Below are 9,138 nucleotides of genomic sequence, written 5' to 3' on the forward strand. Positions count from 1 at the left end.
GACACAAAGGCGCGAGCCCTGAGGGATAATGTGCATAGCGACGCTCGACATGCCGTGAAGGGACTGTCGGTGTCTTTTGGACGACTAAACTGGGGAATATGCGAGGGTATTATATGTCCGTAAAGACGGCAGTTGTAATGGGCGAGCATTGGCCGATGGTTACGGGCTGATGCCTCTGAACGCCTCGTAGTGGGGATCTTGCTGTATGGGCCGTAACAACCGATGGCTCTCCGAGCATTGTAAGGATAAGAAATGTTGAACGCTGGCTAGAAATAGCCTGGGCGTGCTACCGGAAGAAGCCAGTCGCGTGTGTCAACATGTCAACATGATCCTGGTGCGGACGGAAGTTGAACTCAACTATCCCAAGGAAGAGACGGACAGACGGGCAACAGTGAGTGGCTTGTAAGAAAAGCCACAGAAGACGAGTGGCCAATTAAGTGCTGCTGAAAATGGCGTGTAGCCAGTTAGCGTACCCCCTGAGAACGTGCTTGCAACAAATGATTGCAAGAAGTTATGCTACGTCGCGAGCCTTGGCGTGAGTAAAGGTTGTGTGTGCACGTGTGCTTGCGACAATTGCCCGGGAGTTTGTCACAGGAGATGTGTACGTGGTGACTGTGAGCAATTCGTGTTACCGCATGTGCACTGCGAAGACTGCGAGAGTTGTACTTGCATGTATGTTAGGACGCGTGCTTGCGACGGTTGCAAGATGTTACCCAGGATGCGTGCTTGCCATGATTGCAAGATGTTATGCTAGGACGCGTGCCTGCAGCGATTGCAAGGATTTACAGTAGGCTTCATGGGTAGCCAGGCCGGAAAAGACAGAAGTCCATCCGGTCCAACCACAAATCGAAATAATAAGGTATCACACCACCCGACACCCCAATTCTACGCCCGCAGCTGATCCAGAGGAAGGCAAAAAACCCCAACAGAGCATAGGCCAATTTGCTACGGTAGGGGAAAAAATTCCTTCCTGACCCCTCGAGAGGCAATCGGATTTTCCCTGGATCAACTATGCCTTTAAGCATAAGTACCCTGTAATACAACGAACATTTAGGAAGGTATCCAGGCTTTCCCCAAAGCAACCCATTGAGCAGGCAGAAGTGCCTGCCAGCAATGATAGCCATAAGTTGTGCCTGGACATCAGCTTGCAATGATTGCAGGAGGCCTATGCTTGAATGCGTGCTTGCCATGATTGCAAGAGGTCTACGCTCGAATGCGTGCTTGCAATGATCACTAGAGGTGTATGCTCGAACGCGTGCTTGCAACGATTGAAAGAGGTCTATGCTCGAATGCGTGCTTGCAACGATTGCAAGAGGTTTATGCTCGAATGCGTGCTTGCAACGATTGCAAGAGGTTTATGCTTGAATGCGTGCTTGCAACGATTGCAAGAGGTTTATACTCGAATGCGTGCTTGCAACGACTGCAAGAGGTCTATGCACGAACACGTGCTTGTAATGAGTGCAAGAGGTCTATGCTCGAATGCGTGCTTGTAACGAGTGCAAGAGGTCTAGGCTCGAATGCGTGCTTGCAACGACTGCAAGAGGTCTACGCTTGTATGCGTGCTTGCAATGAGTGCGAGAGGTCTACAATGATTGCGATTAGTCTATCTCTGGATGCGTGCTTGCAACGATTGCAAGAAGTCTACGCTTGGATGTGTATTTACGACGATTGCACGAAGTCTACGCTTGAATGTGGAGAAAAACAACGAAACACGCCTAAACGAAGCTGTGTTTTCCCTTTTGAGGCAACTTTATAATGAAATGAGGCCGAGGAGCAAGGCCCCCCTGGTAGGCATCCAAACCTTGAAAAATCAACTGGACCCAAACCAGGGAGCGGCATGTGACAGTGAGATGAGAGAAGCTGCCATGACAGAGATCCGGATCGCCATGCCACAACTTGCGACTGAGCACGAAACGGATTCTGGAGCATGTACTGAAATGAGGCCGTTCCTGGGGCACGCCGAGACGAATTTGGTACACCGATGTGACTATTCGTACCGGAACGTGATAGGTGAAATGAAATGAAAACCCATGACAAAGACAAGAATCAGAGGACGAGGCCCTTGAACCAAACGGATGAATCCTGTCCTTGGAGCATGTACTGAAATGAGGCCATTCCTGGGGCACGCCGGGATGAATTTGGTACACAGATGTGACTATTCGTACCGGAACGTGATAGGTGAAATGAAATGAAACCCATGACAAAGACAAGAATCAGAGGACGAGCCCTTGAACCAAACAGATGAATCCTGTCCTTGGAGCATGTACTGAAATGAGGCGTAACAGCTGGGCGCACCGGAACGAATCGGTGCATAAATAAATGCGGCAGGATTCGAATCGGAGCGTAATAAGTGACCGAAATGATATGCCATGACAGAGATAAGATTCAACGACTGGACTGATGGTTACAACAAAGAATCCGACTCTGGAGCATGTACTGAAATGAGGCGTAGCAGCTGGGCACACCAAAACAAATCGGTGCATAAAAGAATGCGACAGGATTCGAATTGGAGCGTAATAAGTGACAGAAATGATATCCCATGACAGAGACAAGATTCAACGACTGGAGTGATGGTAACAATAAAGAATCCGTCTCTGGAGCATGTACTGAAATGAGGCGTAGCAGCTGGGCACACCAGAACGAATCGGTGCATAAAGAATGCGACAGGATTCGAATTGGAGTGTAATAAGTGACAGAAATGATATCCCATGACAGAGGCAGGATTCAACGACTGGACTGTAGGTTACAAAGAATCCGTCTCTGGAGCATGTACCGAAATGAGGCGTAGCAGCTGGGCAGGCCAAACCCTGGGGGCACTTCAAAGCGAATCGGTGCACCAGAGATGCAACAGGATTCGCGCCGGAGCGCGACTAGTGACAAAAATGATTTGAAATGGAAGAAATGACTGGGACTGAAATAACTTGGAATGAGATGGAATGAAATACATAACATAACTGCATGAATGAAGAGATATTCGAATTGAAGCAGACCAAGCGAAACGTGCGGACTGCTTGCCTTGTCGTAACAAGCAGTCGGCTGTGAGTCGAACGATTCGACCGATACTAATAGAAATGCTCGGGCGGTCGAACGGTTTCGAATGCCGTACCTGCGAATGAATCGCCTGACGTGGCGTAATCGAACGTGTCGAAAAAGGTGATAACGACTGCATCGAAAGTAGAAAACAGCGACATGCGTACGAGGGCCACAGAAAACATTCGATTTGAAAGCAGCGAGCGGCTCGTGAGTACAGGGAATGTTGACGGTACATCGAATACATGAATTGAAAAAGGGGGTGCCGAAGCCCTACCTGCGACAGCCAGCCCGACGTGCAACGACAAATTCGATGGGTACGGCGACACTCCGGCGGCGAAACCGACGGACGCTGCTGAACGAGAAGACGAGTTGTCAAGACGGGGACGAAAAATGCGGGAACTGACGAACGGGCTCACTGCGTCTGGTCTGAATAGCCGGCGCTTGATACCTGACGTATCGGGTATCGCGCACCGGAACCGACGAGGAGGACAGGCGAATGGGCTGGTTATATATTCCACCGGGCTCCTCCCATAATTTCAGGCCAGCATACTGGCCTTTCTATATATATAAATATATATATATATCTCTATCTAATTATCTCTATATATCAATATATATATATATATATATATATATATATATATATATATCTACTGAGAGATATATATTTTGATCGAGCTGTGTGTGTGTGTATATATATATATATATATATATATCTATATCTATCTATATATATATCTCCATCTCTATCTCTCTCTTTCTCTCTATATATGTATATATATATATATATGTGTATGTATATATATCATCTTAGTAAAATTTATTAATTGAATTATTTTATATTTTAAAGAATTCTCAGCAACCAATAATCTTTTTATTCTCTAAAACCGTAGTTGAACTCACATTTAAGATGAGATATACAGGCATCAAATAACAATCGGCTACAGATGGAAAGAACGAATGAAGACCAGTAGCCGATTGTTATTTGATGCCTGTATATCTCATCTTAAATGTGAGTGCAACTACGGTTTTAGAGAATAAAAAGATTATTGGTTTATCAGTAAACCTGCGCAATGAGGCCACTTTGTTTTATGTTTTCTATGGTTTTTGGGAGGATTGTTGGTCTGGAGATTTAAGCAGTTCCTGGGAAGTGAAGTGCCTACTAAACAGAAATAGGAATCCTCTTTTCCCATTTGGACGACTCCCATTGAGATGATTGCGCTTCTGTAGACGAAGGGAAATCAGCATAGAAGACTGCCTCCCCCTTGGTGATTTACTACATGCGTTTTTATCTGCACATTTATGGTAAGAGTCAGTGTTTTTGGGTGTTGGTGACGGTCCCCCTCCTCCTCTGCGTATGAAATGGATTATGACTATTCCTTCTTCTGCCTTTGGATGTGATCACCATATCTGAGGATATCGTATTTTGAAGCCATTCACTATATTTTTGTTTATGAACTTTTTTATATATTATGTTTGTTTTGAATAGAGCGCTATATCATTGTCCATATATCTTTATATATTGTTTCCAGCAATAATTGTGTTAGCAGCTATTTTGTCTTATATAGATTGATTTTGCTTTTTAGCGCAACAAATTTTTCACTTAATACTGTTATATCCCCAATGATATTCTTATTTATTTAAAGTAATATAATCTGTATTAAAAAAATCTTTGATTCGTATTTTTAAAATTACTATTATTAATACAATACAGGATAAAGATAGTTCCCACAGTTTACCAAGCACTTCACTACATTAACACTGACATAAAAATTAAACACAATACTTACCCTAAAAAGAATCTAACATAAATTTAATAAAAAAAAAAAATAATTAATGGATTAATTTTCCTTTAAAATGGTTGTATAATCTATCTTTTTAAACCTAAAAAGGCTTACCAGCATGTTTTAAAAAATCAACAAAACCTGTATGCTATCTGGGAAATTCCCCTGGCAGTAAGCCGCTGAATGCATAATCAAAAGCTCACCGTGTTTTCGTCTGCTGGAAGCCCGGCAGACATTGCACCCTTCAGGAAAACAATCTCACACGTTTATGCGCACGAGTGATGATACCGCTGCAAAGTCCACTCACAGTGTCGGAGGCGCAATATGCCGAAGAAACGCCAATGCAACATGTCAGCTCACTTGTCGTGTATCGGCCGAGTTGTCGCGGCCTCCTTATAAGATAAGTATTTCACAATGAAATAGTATCCTCTTCATGATTAATGATTATTAGTTTTCCCCGACAGGTTTAAAAAAAAAAATTTTAATATAAATTTTTTGGCTCAAGAAAAGCATAAAGTCTAAATACCACATTTAACGCATTTTACGTCTCACGGAGCTCTTTTACATACACCATTGTAAAATGGGATAAATATGGCCCAACTGCCAAACTAACAAGACATGGCCGTCCACTTAAACTGAACGCCCTGGAAAGGAAAGGATTCATCTAAGGAGAGCCAAGAGGCCTTTGTTCAATGATATGTACAGGTAAGTATTTTTTTTTCTTTTTAGTTTTACATCAAATTGCCATACAAACCTCCTATGTGCATCTGTTTTTGCACAGTGTTGCCCCGATCCTTCTCTTCTAGTTTTGTAGCGAACAGTTCATGCACATGATTTAGCTGTATTACGCCCTTGTAAAACATATTTACATGGTCGTACTAGTGCAGGTGCACTCACGTGTCCAGCTTCTTTGTCCATTGACACATAGAGCACTACTCTGCCCTACCCGCCCCGCCATCCACTTTGCATATAAATTATTTTTTATTATTGCAAATAGTGAGAGTCAATGGCTGTGCTGCTATCCAAAAATATAATCTTTTAAACAAACAAAGTCACAATCACTGTTTTCTTTAAATGTGATATCTGTCACAAAAGTCATTTCCAAATCTTCTTTTTCCACCATCTTTGCCCACTATCAATGCCCCATAAGATCTTCATGACTGCACTTCCTCTTATTGGCCACATGTGTGGACCGTTCGGTCTACACCTGTGCCACCTCTCTGTGCACCGTATCGCATCTCTGTGCACTGTATCGCATGCAAACAGTATATATTTTAAAAATGATAGATGTTAATAAAAATTAAAGCTGTTGACGCCCGCCCACAGTCAAAGAAGCTTGCGGCATTTATTGTTCTGTTACGCGCTAACATGACTAGCCAGCATTAGCGTACGCAGCAACTAGCGCACTACTTTTTTCAGACATGGCAAAACCAATAACTTCCTTTAGAGAAGTGTACACGGCACTTTAAACATGTGATCGGCTGTGTCTAATGACATCCGTTCAAATTTAAAAAAGGAAGTCTTTTTGAATAAATTTATGTAATATATAAATTTTCTAAAAACAACTTTAACTTTTGAAATTTTGCATGATTTAAATTATAATCTGATTTTATGTTTTATAAAAATATTTACTGTCTTTTTTTTTCAGATTACATCACAATGCCAAAGTGCATTTTTAATGCATGCCCACATAGGACAGGCGTAAAAACGGAAAATTCCTATCAAAATACTTACCGTAATTTTCCTTTCCTGATGGACTCCATGGCAGCAACATATGGCAGCAACGTGTGGGTTAAGTCCCGCCTCCACTACCCTATAGGACACTACTCCCATAAATCTTTGCTCCCTGCTCATGGCCGTGTTCGATAACTAGCCTACTCCAGCCATTTTGGGAGGGAACTCCTGCTGCCATGGAGTCCATCAGGAAAGGAAAATTACGGTAAGTATTTTGATAGGAATTTTCCGTTTTCCTGACAGACTCCATGGCAGCAACGTGTGGGAAATAACTCGCCAAACACACTCGGGTGGGCAAAAATGCTGAACAAAAATGTATTTAACACTGTCCACCGACAGCACCTTTAAACCAAAATCAACGGAAGATAAACTGGCAGGTTCGACACAATAGTGAGCCATAAATGTATGAATGGATGACCAAGAGGCAGCCTTGCAGATAACCTCAGGAGCCACATGACGTGAAGCTGCCCAAGAAGTAGAGAGACTTCTCGTGGAATGTGCCGTAACCGCCTCAGGAGGAGCCAAGCCCTTCTCTTTATAAGCTCACTGGATCGCCTGAACCACCCACGTGGAGATGGATCTGACCGAAGCCCTAAGGCCTTTGCTTTTACCATGAAAAAGAACAAAAAGATAATCTGATTGCCGGAAAGAAGCTGTCGCCTCCAGGTATCGTTTCAGAATAACTCCCATGTCGAGAGGATGAAGATCCTGACTCCCAGCAGAATTAAAGGTAGGAAGAGTAATATCCTGATTTTCGTGGAAGACTGAGGTAACCTTTGGATTCGACCCCAGCATTGGCACTAGGACCACTCTGTCAGGGAAAAATGTGAGGAAAGGTTCCTTTGATCCTAAAGACTGAATCTCAGAGACTCTCTTTGCTGAGGATATGGCTACCAAAAAAGATGTCATTAGGGACAATTGTTTGACTGAAAGTGTTCTGTCCAGTTGTGAGAAGAAGTCGAGAACCAGCGGTAAATCCCACTTGGGGAATCTAGGTTTCCTCTGTGGTCTAAGTCTAATTGCTCCTTTAAAAAATTGCTGAACCAAGGGATGTTTAGCCAGGATACTCCAGAAAAGGCTGAAATTGCCGAGACTTGAACACGAAGAGCGCTGACAGATAGGGGAATGTCTAGTCTGGACTGTAAGAAACCCAAAACATCCTGAACTGTCAATTACCATTGGAGTAAGACCTGGAAGACAAGTGACTTGTGAATCTAGACCAAATCCTCTCATACACCTGGTTGGTACTTTTCCTCCTTGCACTCATGAGAGTAGGAATGGCCTCCTTTGGACAACCCAGAGCCTCTAACCTTCCCCTCTCAAAAACCAGACCCTCAGACATAGATGGGCCGGGCAGGGATGGAGCTTCGAGCCCTGGGATAGAAGATCGGGTCTGAGAGGTAAGGGAATCGGATCTCTGACACTGAGGAGCATTAGAAACGGAAACCATGGCCTGTTGGGCCAATAAGGTATTACAGCTATCACCTCTACTGCTTCTGATTTGAGTCTCCGCAGGAACTGTAGAATAATAGGAGTCGGAGGAAAGGCGTAAGCTTTGTTGAACCACCATCGATCCGTCAGAGCATCCACTCCGTAGGCCTGAAGATCCCGAAACCTGGAATAATACCTTGCCAGTTTCTTGTTGCAAGGGGAGGCAAATAGGTCGACCTCTGGGGAGAACCACAACGTTAGAATCCACCTGAAAACTTCTTCGTGAAGGGACCATTCGTTGTTGTCCAGACTGACTCGAGACAGAAAGTCCGCTTGGACGTTCTGCGTTCCTGGAACATAAGTTACTGTAATGTTGACCAGGTGATTCCGAGCCCAAGACATAATTGGCTCTACCTCCTGAAGAAGAGACAGACTCTGAGTACCTCCTTGTCTCCTTATATATGCCACTGCTGTTGTGTTGTCTAGTCTGAGTAGAACCGAGGTTCCTGAGACCAGATGACGAAAGGCTAGGAGCGCCTGGAAGGCTGACCTTAATTCTAGAATATTCTACACCATCCTCCTGGAAGGGAAGTTCCAGGTGCCTTGTGCTACTTCTGTCAAACAGTGGGCGCCCCAGCCCCTGTTGCTGGCATCCGAAGTTATTGTTATCCATGAGATGGGGAGAATGGAATGACAATTGAATAGGTTCTCCGTCCAAAGCCACCATAGCAGAGAGATTCTCATTGAAGATGTGATCCGGATAGGTTGAGTCTTGTCGTCTAGCCATTGGTGAAGAAACCCTTTTTGGAACGGTCTCATCTTCCATTGGGCCCACTTCACCATTGGAATCGTGGCCACCATAGTGCCAATAATTCTCAGGCACTGAAGAGCCGGGAGATGGGAGGCTGAGAGGGCCGGACGAATTCTGTCCCAAATTACCGCTACTTTCTCTTCGGGTAATGAGATGGTACCCTTCACTGTGTTGAAGAGTGCGCCTAGGAATACAAGAGACTGGGAAGAAATTAGCTGACTCTTTTCTAGATTCAGGATCCAACCGAATTCTTGAAGAGTGGAGATAACCTGATCCTTGTGCAATAACAGATGGTCTCTGTCCTGGGCTAGCAGCAGAAGATCGTCCAAATAGTGGTGAAGACGA

The sequence above is a fragment of the Lithobates pipiens genome, unplaced genomic scaffold (genome assembly GCF_037356315.1).
Source record: "Lithobates pipiens isolate NorthernLeopardFrog02 unplaced genomic scaffold, aLitPip1_a1.2 Scaffold_8, whole genome shotgun sequence".
NCBI classification, from domain to species: domain Eukaryota; kingdom Metazoa; phylum Chordata; class Amphibia; order Anura; family Ranidae; genus Lithobates; species Lithobates pipiens.